Below are 13,369 nucleotides of genomic sequence, written 5' to 3'. Positions count from 1 at the left end.
ACTGCTCTGTGGAGAAATCGACTCACCGAAGCTTTTGTCTCTTGTTAACTTTCGAGCTTCACAACACGCTTTGCATTCAACTGGATTTCCGCAGACCTCATACACTCGTACATCGTTTGGCTATAATGACTCATTATTAATTATTATTATTATTAATTTATTACATTTTAATTATTGATTATTATTAATGAGCCCATCACCGCCTGTATTAGAACTTTGAACAACTATTCGACTTCAACGAACCCTTGGATAAAATCGTGCAGAAAGTTAAAAGGACGAACATTTTATAAACTTGATACTCAAACATTGTTTTATTTATTAAGACTCGGGTTAGACAAATTATAGGAAATGAATAAATAAATAAATAAGATACCGGAGGCTAGAGCTGCTGCCAAAGACTCCCTCGCTGGAAAAAACGACAGCATTGGGAGCGTTTTCTTGCGGAAACGGAAGCTTGCTTTTCCAGGCACGATTCTAGAAGCTTCTATGAGGAGATTAATGGAATCAGAAACCGTAACGTGTCAACCCCTGTCATGTGCAATGACAGGGAGGCGAACCTGATAACCGATAGAACGGTGGTGACCAGGCGTTGGAAGGAACACTTTAGTATGCTGTTGAATGATGAAGAAAATAGCGCAGTCGAAAAGAGTAGGATGGTGATTGAGTATGATGGCAAAGCTGTGGACCCATCATCCATGGATGAGATGAAGAAAGCAGTGAAAGAGCTGCGAGGCAGCTGGCAAGGACAGCATTCCAGCCGAACTTTTCAAAGTCGGAAGCGAACGACTGTATCGTGCTTTACACCGGATCATGTTGAGAGCGTGGTCCGATGAAGAATTACCTTCGGACTGGTTGGAGGGTCTCATATGTCCGATCTACAAGAAAGACCACCACCTGAATTGTAGTAATTATCGGGGCATAACCAATCTCAACACCGTTTACAAAATTCTCTCCCGTATTCTGTTCCATAGACTGAGGCCGTTGTCGGAGACCTTTGATGGCGAGTACCAATGCTGTTTTCGAGGGAGACGCTTCACTACGCACCAAATGTTCACCTTGCGACAGATCCTCGAAAAATTTCGAGAATTCAACTTGCGACTTGCGTCAGGATAGTCGGTGAGATATCGGACTCCTTCGTGACGTTAGATAGTTTGAAGCAGAGAGACGGGCTGTCAAACTTATTGTTCAACATCGCATTGGAGGGTGCCATACGGAGGGCTGACGTGCAAAGAAGTGCCCATGAAGCATGGACGTTGAAAGAGGCTGATCGGCAAGCTCTTGGTGTTTTTGAGAATAGGATTTTGCGTTCAGCCCTTGGCGAAAAACTAGAAAATGGTGTTTGGTGCAGACGCATGAGCCATGAAATGTACTATATCGGCAGATATAGTCGAACGGATAAAACACGGCAGGTTGCAGTTGGCTGGGAATGTAGCTAGAATGCCGAAAGAACGACCAGTGGAAACTATATTTAGCAGTAATCCCGATAGAGGCCGTCGATTTCGAGATAGGCCCCGCACTCGTTGGATGTGTGCTGTCGACGAGGATGCCAGCGAAATTGGTGTTAGAGGAGATTGGAGGATGTCAGCCCAAGACCGAGTGACATGGCGACGTATTCTGGATTCGGCATTGGATCGATAATTGGTCTGTCGCCGTAAAAGTAAGTAAGTAAAGTAAGTAAGGTTGGCCAGGAGGAGGATCTTAGATCGATTATTGGGAAGCTCAGCGTTCACCGGCTCATAAAAACGCTCCGACTTATTGACTTTGCCGCCTCCAAGAACATGGCCTGACAGTCAAAGTCCTTTTCCATTTTCATTGAAAAGAATCCATATTCTTGTAACATGTTGAAAAGCCAGAACAATAAAGGAGTAAGTTCCATTGAAAGTGTGGTCGGTGTGGTCCCCGTGGTTCTGTCGTTAGCGATGTCGGTCGGCTAGCTCTCCCACACGGTTGTGATATCGGGTTCGATCAGGTCGAGGATCTTTTCGAGCTGGCAATTTTCTCGACTCAGCACTGGGGTACGGTGTATCGTTGTATTAATCCTACAATATGCAAAACTAATCTAGTTGATCGAGACCGCATTAGCTCCCCAGGCTAGCGTAGGATATTGTTGTTCCTCTGAAAGTTTTATCGTAAATGCTGGGGAGATTCCGTAAGATCCTGGAACTTTTGAGACATTTAAGCTCTTCAAAATTTTATGAGTAAAAAATGGTATGTTGAAAAATAGAAATTAATACTAGTGTTTAGTGATTGTTACATCAAGGCAACCAGTGAAAAGTTGTCCTTGTCAGAGTGGAAAATTTGATTATTCTTTGTCCAACCTCGAAAATAATTAGATGTTCTTTGGTAAAAACTCTTAAGTTCATTTAAACCTTTGGACATATCGTTTTGGCGACGAGGATCTCAAGAATCCACGAACATGGCAGAAGATAGAGTTCTTCAGCAGCCGCAACCGGGAATTTAATATATGATTCTCAAGATGGCCCAACTTATACAACAAATGACAGCCCAGCAGCAGCAGCCTTAGTATGCAACCCCGAAGCAGATTTTGGGGTCCCTCTCATCGAACATCACCAAGTTCGACATCGACGAAGAAAACGGAGTATAATATTTTGTAAACCGTCGGAGGATCTAAACGGAAGTGGACATTCGACCAGTTCATGCAGTATCTGGATTGCACTTAGTTAGTAGGGACTTCGGTTTGAGATATCCCGAAGGGGCTCAGCGAAATCAAACTGCGTCTGAATGCACTTCAAGACTGATTTATTCAGGATCATCTCAGCTCTTTATATAGGGTGTTGAATGCAACGTTTCCATTTTAGGAATCAATACTAATTACACATAAGTGAATTACTAAAGCAGACGCCTGGGACGGCTGTAACGGTTTCTGTATTTTGGCAATTGCTAACTTGGTACCGGAATCATTGAACGTTATTGTTTTGGTTAACCGCGAGCCGAGAAAGAACGTACGCCGTGGATCAAAAAGTAAACATCAACATAACACAAGGCGGTACGATCACTTCGATGCAGTCTTATCTCATGTGTACAACTGACCTAGTTCTCCTTGTCGTCCTTCGCGTGGTGATCCATATCGGCTCGCGGGTGATACAGAACATTGCATTTTATTTATGCTTCTTAGGGTGAGTGTCGTGTATAGCACAGGAGTTAGGTTCGAACGCTGGTTTAACCACTACCAGGACTTCTTCGAGAACGATGCAGGCCAGCTGAATGATGCGCCGAAGGTACGTCTACTTCTCCGGAAGCTGGACACCCATTCGCACAGCCGCTATCTCAACTACATCCTGCCAAAGCTTCGCAAGGACGTGAAGTTCGAAGACACAGTCAAGATTTTCAATAAAATCTTCGGGCATCAAACGTCAACGTTCCGGAAGCGGTTCATGTGTCTGCAGTTAGTGAAATGCGAATCTGAAGATATTATCAGCTACGGTGGCAACGTCAATCGAGCCTGTGAAGATTTTAAGTTCCAGAACCTAACACCGGACCATTTCAGGTGCCTCATTTTCGTCAGCGGGTTGAAAGCCACTAAATATGCGGATGTCCGGGAAAGACTACTTTCCATGCTAGAGAATAGAAAGCCAGAATCACCAATTACTCTCCAATCGTTAATTGATGAGTATCAACGCCTTGTCCACTTAAAGGAAGGCACCACGATCATCGAGCAACAAAGCAGCGGCTCGAAATCTACAGTTCACGCCGTCAGGAACAGGAAGAGTGCACCGTATCAGCGAAATTCTTCGAAGCAATGAGGTAAGAAACCGAAGACACCATGTTGGCAATGCGGTCAAATGTATTTTGTGAAGGACTGCTTTTTCAACAACCAGTTTTGCAAGGACTGCAACCACATTGGCCACAAAGAAGGATACTGTTCCTGTTCGAAGAAAACGAATCAAACGATGCAGATATCCTTAAGGCTCCTGCTTCTAGAGATCCACCCGCTGAACATGAAGAAGTTCAATAACTTCCTCCGCCACCGCTCTGGCGCTAATTCAGTAAATCGCTCTAGCGCTAATTCAGTAAATTTTTTACGATTGTTGTTAACCATCTGCTGATGAACACTAAGCAAGCAGAGAGCACTCAACCGCTGTTCAACCATTGTTGACCTCAGCCAAGTTTTTACCCGACGTCATGTGCTGAACGAGCGTTCAATCGTGCATGTTGTACAGGGTAGAGCAAGTGCAATTTGATTTGCTTTCTCCGTCGCAGGGGAGAAAGAACGGGCTTCAGCAAGCAGGTCTATAAGATCCAGCGCTTCCAAGTTTTTACGGTCTGCTCTCATGTTGCTACAATGTTGATACCAGACTTCCACCTCTCCAACGAAATTGTCAACTTCGTAAAAAATTACGAAAGCTTCGGTTTTGCGCTTGAACTCTTCCAACGACATGCGTATTACGTTAGCGAGATGCAGCAAGGACAACGCACTATCTTCACCGAACCATGTTTCTAGTAAGGTAACAAGAGAATCAAGGCAAGGATTTGTCACAGCTGGGTTCCAATACTCCAAGCTAGTTGATGCAGACGGATTAGCCCGGTACATAGGGCAAGCATTCCAATCAATTATTTGTGATCTGGCTGATACTTTACACAGATGTTTCTATGGGCTAAAGATGTCGTTTTGTGCTATTAGAGTTAATACAACATTATGCACCAATGTCAACAACTAGGGGGGGGGGGTAACGCCCCCTTGCCCCCCTCTGGCTACGCCTATGGCCGGAGACATCGGAGAATGTGGGTTCGAGCTTCCGTCTGGACGAGGAAAATTTTTTTCTACGTCTAAGTCACACCTTCTGTTTCTATTTTTCATTTCATTTTTCGCATCCTCGTAAGTCGTAAAACTACATACGTTGCCCGTTTTACGAAATCTTAAATAGTTATGTAAATTTCAATTGGTCAAATAAGGAGTTGTAACCCTTAGTAATGAAGAATGCAGCGACTAATGATAACGCTGGTCAACACAGGTGTGGCCCTAAAGCTCGAATTGGTATTTACCTAAAAGGGACCCATTGTGGAGTGTACTATGCGTCTGTTCTTTGCGATTGTAATAAATTTGTCATTTATTTTTTTCATTATTTGCCAAATTTCGCTTTTTTCTTGAACAGCATATATAGCTAGGAGTCTTCTGCCGTTTTTAAAGAATTCAAACGTCACGGATGGTAGCTGTAGTACTGCTGAGGCCTTTCAAGTGTATGGTACAGTTGGTGTCAAAGTTTAATAGGATGCGAACAAAATTACCTGACGGTCTTCTCTTGGCTGAAATCCTTGGCACCTCGGTTCATCGTTATATTCATTATATAGCTTTCAGCGTCATATCTAATCTTTAATGTGAAAAGAGGCGCGCTGAGGTTAAAAAATAAAAATTTTCATTCATTCTTTGCCATATCGTTTTGCTAAATCGGTTTTACTTTCAGATGCGAGTGGATAATTTCCTATTGAAAAATGTCAACGGATGACGGCGAATAAGAAAGATTTCTATGAAGAATACGACGATGAATCATTAATCATTTCAATTATGCGGCAACTTTCATGTCATTCGTATTTTCGCAATCATAAAAACAATGTTGTAAACGGTTGATGCTAATTTTGAACCACATTCAACATAAGGATCGTGAACACAGATGGATCGTAAAGTAGGATCAACGCACGATGTTGTTGTTGAAAAATGTTCGCACAGCTTTGCATAACATAGGGCTTATAATCCGCGGAGAGGCCGCCGCTACCCAAATCAGCTGGATTGCGTGAATCTGCTGTCATTATTTATAAGCTATACGATGCTGGAAAACTTGTTTTGAGCAGATTTGATGTCTGGTTGACAGAGTGCTTGTCAGAAAACACATAGATCTGTGGACCAGCAAAGGGGCGTAGAAGCAAACCTGAACAAATCGAGCGAGCATCCATTTTCCTATACCAACAACCAAAAATTTATTTATACATTTGAAAACAAAACCAGTGGATCATAAAACGTTGTTCATCAAAAATATTGGTATTCATTCGCTACACTTCATTTTGTCCTTAATTGCGGGAAAATTGAAATTTTGATTGGATAGGCAAATTTTAGGTTATTAAAAAATTTCATTCCTAATTGGACTTTACAGACAAAATAAGCTTGAAAAAAAATATTCGTTCGATGGAAAAGTAATCCTTGAGTGGCGTTCAATATCAGCTTAATTCATACTGGAATCGAAAAATAGTAGACAAAAATGAATTTGTTAATCGAGCTGTAGTTGAAATGTATGGTTTGTAATCAATGACTATAGAGATTAACTTCATCAAAAGTGGTTTTATGCAGATACGACGTTTTCCAGAGACTTGAGCTCAAGGTTTACTTCAACAGTCTTCCAGCTATATTTTCATCCGTATTGTTCCACATACCCTACATGCTTACATACATGTTTTGCAATGGATGAGAGGCGATATCCACTGCCAACGTCAGTTTGCTGGAAGCTTTGGCACTTGTTTCGGTGTCTAGTTTGCTGTGCAATATGTTATTATACTGATGATGTTGGTAATAATGAAGGCCTAAAATCTGCACGTATGCTTTACCACTTCAACCAGAAAACCCTCCGCGACTTAATTAACTAATTAACGAAGTGGTTATTAAATTAGTTACGATCTGATCGGCATAGCCTAAAAAATCATGTTCCTGCGTGGGAAATCCGACAATCAAATTCAAGGAGAAACCGAAGCTTTGGATCGTATGTAATGAGGTACAATAGACTGACTTGTTTTTTTTTGATAAGTTACTTACAGTTTTACAGCAGATGATCAACCGGGTTATCTGTAATGATAAAAAATTCAGTTATTGAATTTTTTTATTAAAAGTTGTTAAGATGCTTTCAAGATGGAATGAAATTGCGACAACAGATTGTAGAAATAATTTAATAATTTAATAGCAACGGTTGGCTGCGAAATCTGTGTCGAATAATTAGAAGGTTAAATTCTGATTTTTTTTTGCTTTGCTTGTGAATTCCCGCCAGGTTCAACGAACTTCATTCTACCAAAACAAGAAATTACCTGCTGTGTCATTTTAATATAAATTTCCTTGCATGATTTATTCGAGATATAATTGAGTCCTGCGCAATTCTTCATGCATGCATTGAAAAGTCACATGAAACACGAGAGTAAGTCAGTATGACGTGAAGATAGGTAGAATGACCGCGATCATATTGCATTCGGTAGCAGCGACATTTGTCAAGGTTTTTCGGTGTTATGAATGTATAAATACCGCAGTGGTTCGAGCCAGCCCAATGGAACCGGCTACCGGTGACGTCGTTGGCCTGTGCCGCCTTATTTGCGGAACTCCGTTTCGAACCAGTTCGCTTCAACTTGCGCATGGCTTAGTGTCTCGATTTTCTGGTCTTTTTTTTTACACCGCCGCGCCGCCGCCGATTCGTACCGAAATCACTTTCGATAATGATCAATTGTAATCGGTTTAAATACGCGTTTTCGATGCCAACAGTTCAAACTCTAGCATGCGGAGCTTATATATTACTATTCGTAAAACACGTACAGTTGCGTCATTTGGATTGCTATTTCCGTTAGTTCTTATGTGCTTCGTGAACGGATGACAATCTGCACCCTACCGCTATAAAATAGCACCGTCATGTTGGGTTGTTTTGAATACTTATTTAATTACAATACAATACAGATGCAATCCCTATTTTTTACAAGAATTCTATCAGTTACATAAAAAAATAATTTTAGACAGGTATCTAGAACTACTTCACTTTGTCAATAAATTAACATTCGATACTTAAAAATTATGAAAAGATGCCTTCGGTAATAGCGTATGTAGGTATCATTGCTTTAATAAGTGCAGCCTTTTTCAAAAACATAATCAGCAAAGCAGCATGAGTCTAAATAAGCCCCACATAACAGTGGTCTGTGTTGGATGGTGGGTGAACGACTGAACCGATTAATTAAGGGAAAGACAAAATCAAGGATCCTGTTTGGATCGATATCCGGTTGAAGCGTTGGATTGTATTTTGTTAAAAATGTTTAGCAAGATCTCATAAACCAGTCGTTGCAGGCCCTCAAATGTCTTTATTTAACATATTTTTTTATTTAACAATATTTTTGTGTAAAACATTTACCTGTCACCACTATTTTTTTTACATTCAGAACGATTTAAAATGATGGTGATTACTGTACACTACTCAGTCAATGGTAGGTTGTCTACAGTTTCTTGAGCGTCCTACATTTCCGAAATCTTGCTCCACTTGGTCGGCCGGATTCGAGACGAACATCATTTTTGCGGCATTGTTGTCAGGCATTCTTATAACATGTCCCGCTTATTGTACCCTTCTAGCTTTAGCAATTTTCTGGATACTGGGCTGGCCGCAGAGTTGCGCGAGCTCGCGGTTCATTCTTCGCCTCTATACGCCATCCTTACATACTCCGCCGAAGATGATCCTAAGCACACGTAGTTCGAAAACGGTTGGTGCTTGTCCTTCTCGAGAATTGTGTATGTCTCGTGCCCGTAAAGGACTACCGGTCTTATGAGCGTCTTGTACATGGTGCACTTTGTATGGGGGTGAAGTTCGCTAGACCTTAACGTCTTGTAGAGTTCATAGTAGACACGACTTCCAGCTACAATACGTCTGCGGATTTCTCTACTGCAGTTGTTGTCTAACATTACCAATGATCCGGGGTACACAAATTCGTCAACAACCTCGAACTCATCTCCGTCGATCTACTATTTCCTATGCGAGCTCTATCGTGCTTGGCTCCCCCTGCTAGAAGATACTTGGTCTTAAACGTATTTACCTTCGATCCGACCTTGTCTGCTTCTTGTTTCAGATTGCTGTGCTGTTAAGCAACCGCCTGGAACGTCCTTCCGACAAGCCGTACGTTTTATAACCCCTCCAAGCGCAATGTTGAACAGGAGACAGGAAGGACCATCGCCTTGTCGAAGTGTAAACGGGCCCGAAATCTTCACACAGCATTTTACACCATCCATCGTAGCTTTAATCAGTCCTGTTAGTTTCGCAGGAAAGCAATTTTTGTCCATAACTTTCCATAGCGACCTTAAAATTGATGAATAGGGGTGGGGACTTGCGTGGGGTATTGGCGACACTTTGGAGGATCTGCTGCAGCGTAAAGATTTGGTCTGTTGTCGATCGCTCATCCACGAAACCGGTTTGATAACTTCCCGCAAACCTTCATGATAGCAGCGAGAGACGGCGAGAGATGATCTAGAAGAGCACTTTGTGGGCTGCGTTGAGAATCGTAATCTCTTGGTAGTTCTCACATTCCAGCTTGTCGCCCTTCTTGTATATTGGGCGTATTACTCCCTTCTTTCTTCTCTCAACTGGTCTCGAGGTCTCAGGAGAGACTGTTAGTGTCAGTAGGATCGTAGCGCTAGCCCCGTAATGGTCCTGTAAACTAATTAGTTGGCTGCGAAGTCTGTGTATAAAAAAACAGAAGGTCGAACAGAAGGCTTTGCTTTGCTTTACTCCCAACTTCCCCTCCTTCAGTAGCTGTTCTGTATCCCAGATTCTGACTTTCTATGCAGACAGGAAGCCAACTTATATGGGCCCAGCTTGATAAACTCCGCTGTGATGCCATCTTTTTCAGCTGATTTTTTGTTCTTGAGCTGCTTGATAGCATCTTTAGCTTCACTTATCGTGGAGGACGGCTGTGCTGACGAAAGCGTTCCTCATACCGTCTTGGTCCTCTGCTTCTGCGCTATTCAGGTGTACTGCTCCTACCTGTCGATCACCTCACGTTCATTCGTCAAGATTCCTTCATATTTATCCCAACACATTTTAGCTCGCGGCACAAAGCGAGATGCGTTTAGTTTCTTGTAGAATCTACGTGTTTCTTCAGAACGATACAGCTGCTCCATTTCCTTACAGTCCAGTTCTTCCAGGTGGCGGTTTTTGTCCTGGAAAAAGTGAGCCTGCTGTCTTTGTTTCTGTTTGTATCGACTCACGTTATGACGGGCTCTTTGCTGCAGCAACAATACCCGCGCAGGATTCTTCTCATCTAGAAGTGTTTGACACTCCTCGTCGAACCTGCTGTTACGTCGATTCCTCTTGACAAATCCAACAACACCTTTTGCTGCGTTGTTAATAGCTGCCTTTACAGTAATCCAACAGTCCTCCAGAGGGGCTTTGGTAAGCTCTTCCTCATCTGGCACGCTGCCTCAAGGCTTTGGCGGCTTTGGGAAAATTGAGTCGACAACCGAAAGTCGTTGGCGCATTTTGACCATAAAGAGATAGTAGTCAGAACCGACGTTTGCGCTACGATAGGTTCGGACGTCGATAATATCCGAGAAGTGCCTTTCCGTCAATCAAAACGTGATCGATCTATGTTTCAGTCTATTGTGGTGATCTCTAGGTGTGCCGATATGCGAGGCTATGCTCGAAGTAGGTACTACGTATGGTCATGTTCTTGGAGGCGGTGGAATCCGAAGTGCCGATGTGCGATAAACGTTCCAATAACTAGTCTAAAATCCCTGCTCCTGGTCAACCTGAGCGTTGAGACCTCCGATAACGATGTTGACGTCATGTTATGGGTAGCTATCGTTTGCACGCTCTAGCTGCATACAAAACGCGTCCTTATCGTCATCGTGTTTCTTCCCGTGAGAGATCTGTGCACGTGAACTCGTTGTGTTATATAAGAGCTTGCTTCTACTCAAACCAATCAGTTAACTAGTTGATGGCCACTAGGGCGGTCCTAACTAAGCAGCAGTGGGTAGCAACAGTAGCGATACTCGGTGAAATCACTAATAATTTTTATTCAACAATATTTATCAGTGTAAATTTTTGGTAACAATGTGGTGGTCCTGATAAAATGGCAATTAGGATCGATATACGACCCATAAACATCATCCCGATTCCGGTAATACTCATATGAGCAGGACCATCTTTGGCTATTTTCCAAGACGATTATTTCCAGAGAGTTATTTCATTAGTTCAATAAAGACAGACAGTGTGTGTAGCTGGGGAAACGAAAAATAAGCGAACTGAAAATATAATACAGACTTCGAAAAATGTACCGCATCCAGATGGGATCTGTCTTTAATGATCTTTAAAGTTGAATGTTGTGAAAATCGTTGTAAAAAGAAAATAGTTCGTAAAAAATTTTGCTTATTTCATTAGTGTTGCATAAAAGTTATTGTGATTAATCACTCTTGAATATAACAATGAAAGTAATGTAACAAACAACCTTATGTAGTTCTACGTCAACTTTGCGATCGTAGCTTTGCATATAACCCTTTTGTTTTATTGATTTTTTTTAGCTAAAACTTGAGATCATTCCAAAACTATTGGTAAAAGTTCAGTTTTTTTTTTCATGTTAAGTACATTTTTGCAATTTCAACTTTTTGCCTTTCTCATAGAAAGGTATAGCAATCACTGGCAAAACCAAAGGTATAAAAGTGGTCGCAATGGCCGAATGTCATATATCACTCGACTCAGTTCGACGAACTGAGCATTTGGATGTATGTATGTATGTATGTGTGTGTGCACCTTTTTTTTCTCACTCACTTTTCTCAGAAATGGCTAAACCGATTTTCATGAAATTAATTGCAAATAAAAGGCCTAGTTGCCTCATAGGTTTTTATTGAATTTCATTGTAATAGAATTTTCAGTTTAGAGATTATGTATTAATATGTAAAAATCAAGAAACATCAATATCTCAAAAACAACACAACTGATTTCAATAAAATTGGTGTCAAATGATCGGGCTGTCTTCAAAACCCTTAATTTATAAATTTCGTAATGATTAAACATATGACTCAAAAGTTATGTAAAGAAAAGTTATTCAGAGGTTGTTAAAATTCACTCATTTTTCTCAGAGATTTTTTATATGGAATGAAACTGAAAAGGAAATTTTTTTACAGTATTTCTGCAGCAGTCTTATGCAAAAACCTGCTAAAGAAAACCACTGCGGAAGACGTTCGATGATAACTCACGACAGTCAACATGAAGCGTCGATTTACGAAGCAGCCTACGTCTCTTCCTCATTTGCATTTCGAAAAAAAAAACACATTTGAAACCAGATAAATGAGGTGATTGAAGTTTGAGCTCGAAAATTTTTGCGGTGGTTCTAGGAAAAATACGTCTCTTGCATTTGTTGCATAAATGATAAAACCTATAACTTATAGGCTATAAGGTTTTGCTCTAGGTATAGGTTTTCCAGAAGAAAAAAAAAAGTTTGTCTCAGTCAAAAAATATCAAGAGAAGCCGATTCCACATCTTTCCAATCCAATCTTTTTTCGAGTCGAAAAACTATTGTAATTTGCTTATACAAAACCTTGCGACCATTCAATGGTTAGTAACAATATCTAAATATTTCAGATTAATTGATGAAATGGTTCTTGGGTCACCAGATATATATGTGAATGACTTAAATTAATTGGAAATTGCGAGTTCGAGTTCCGTCTGGATAGGGATTTTTTCTCTTAGTCTAAGTCACACCTGCTTTCCTTACATACATTGCCTACCTTACTAAACTTAAAATTAAACGTTGATGTCGAATAAACTGGAATTATCATTGATATCAAAGAAAAATACTTAAAGTGCGTCAATTAAGATCACAGACAGTAAAAGAGCGATAATTTCAATAACATTCAAAGGTAAAAGAATTGTAAGTAATTGTTTTTGATAGCTTACATTTTGATAGTCATACATTAGAGTAGAAAAAGTTTCTTAAATTTTAAACTACGTGAAGCACTATCGTCTGCATTTTGCTACGGATAAATCCTCAATCGGATCTGGGGCATCTGCCCCTTTTGCCATCCCTCTTCTGAATCCGGGTCTGACTATAGGATAAACTAACTGTAACTGAAACTGAAGTGCTGTGACATCTGCTACAGTTTTCATGGCACATAAACAAATCGGTTTTGTTAACCGATGAATGTGATTTTATTTCGAAGCGTCGTTCACTCGTAGTGTATTGAATGAAAACACCTATAATGAGACGCTGATATTTTAACAATCCACTTTTTGTTTCTGTTTACACATAGCTTCTTGAATGAAACCGACGCCAAATCATCACTACTGTTTTGACACTATCCACAATCATCAGCAATTGTACGTTTTGTCCGTCATGTATTGACTAAAATCTATTAGGAAACGCCATTCAATGCAAATAAGAAATAACAAGCACCTCATCTGAAAAGCTCTGCTGAAAATAGCAGAGGCGACCGAAAATCTTGTAAAATACAATTACATAACCGTTTGTTAAGTTGCGATGACCAGCTTAATCTGACTATACAAGAGGCAACTAAAATTGCTTAACATGTCGAGCAGCAAGATGTTTCACACCGAGAAGTGATTACCAACCACATCTTTGTGGCACGATGAAGGCTGTCGATTTAGAGTGGCCGCTGTGTGGTGAGCTGCCCAGC

At 40.9% G+C, this 13,369-nt stretch overlaps 1 protein-coding gene across 6 annotated transcripts in view; it reads right to left on the bottom strand.

The window, feature by feature from the left end:
- The window catches only part of LOC129727440 (dual oxidase maturation factor 1), a 79,468-nt gene that overhangs the window by 24,941 nt on the left and 41,158 nt on the right, over window positions 1–13,369 (bottom strand). For all 6 annotated transcript variants that reach the window (XM_055685288.1, XM_055685286.1, XM_055685287.1 and 3 more), the window contains one exon: window positions 6,761–6,790. The gene's annotated coding sequence lies outside the window, so the exon portion shown is untranslated. The remainder of the gene's footprint in view (window positions 1–6,760; window positions 6,791–13,369) is intronic.

The sequence above is a fragment of the Wyeomyia smithii genome, chromosome 3, assembly GCF_029784165.1.
Source record: "Wyeomyia smithii strain HCP4-BCI-WySm-NY-G18 chromosome 3, ASM2978416v1, whole genome shotgun sequence".
NCBI classification, from domain to species: Eukaryota; Metazoa; Arthropoda; class Insecta; order Diptera; family Culicidae; genus Wyeomyia; species Wyeomyia smithii.
Note: the sequence above shows the minus strand (reverse complement) of the source record. Positions and strands in the feature narration are given on the sequence as shown.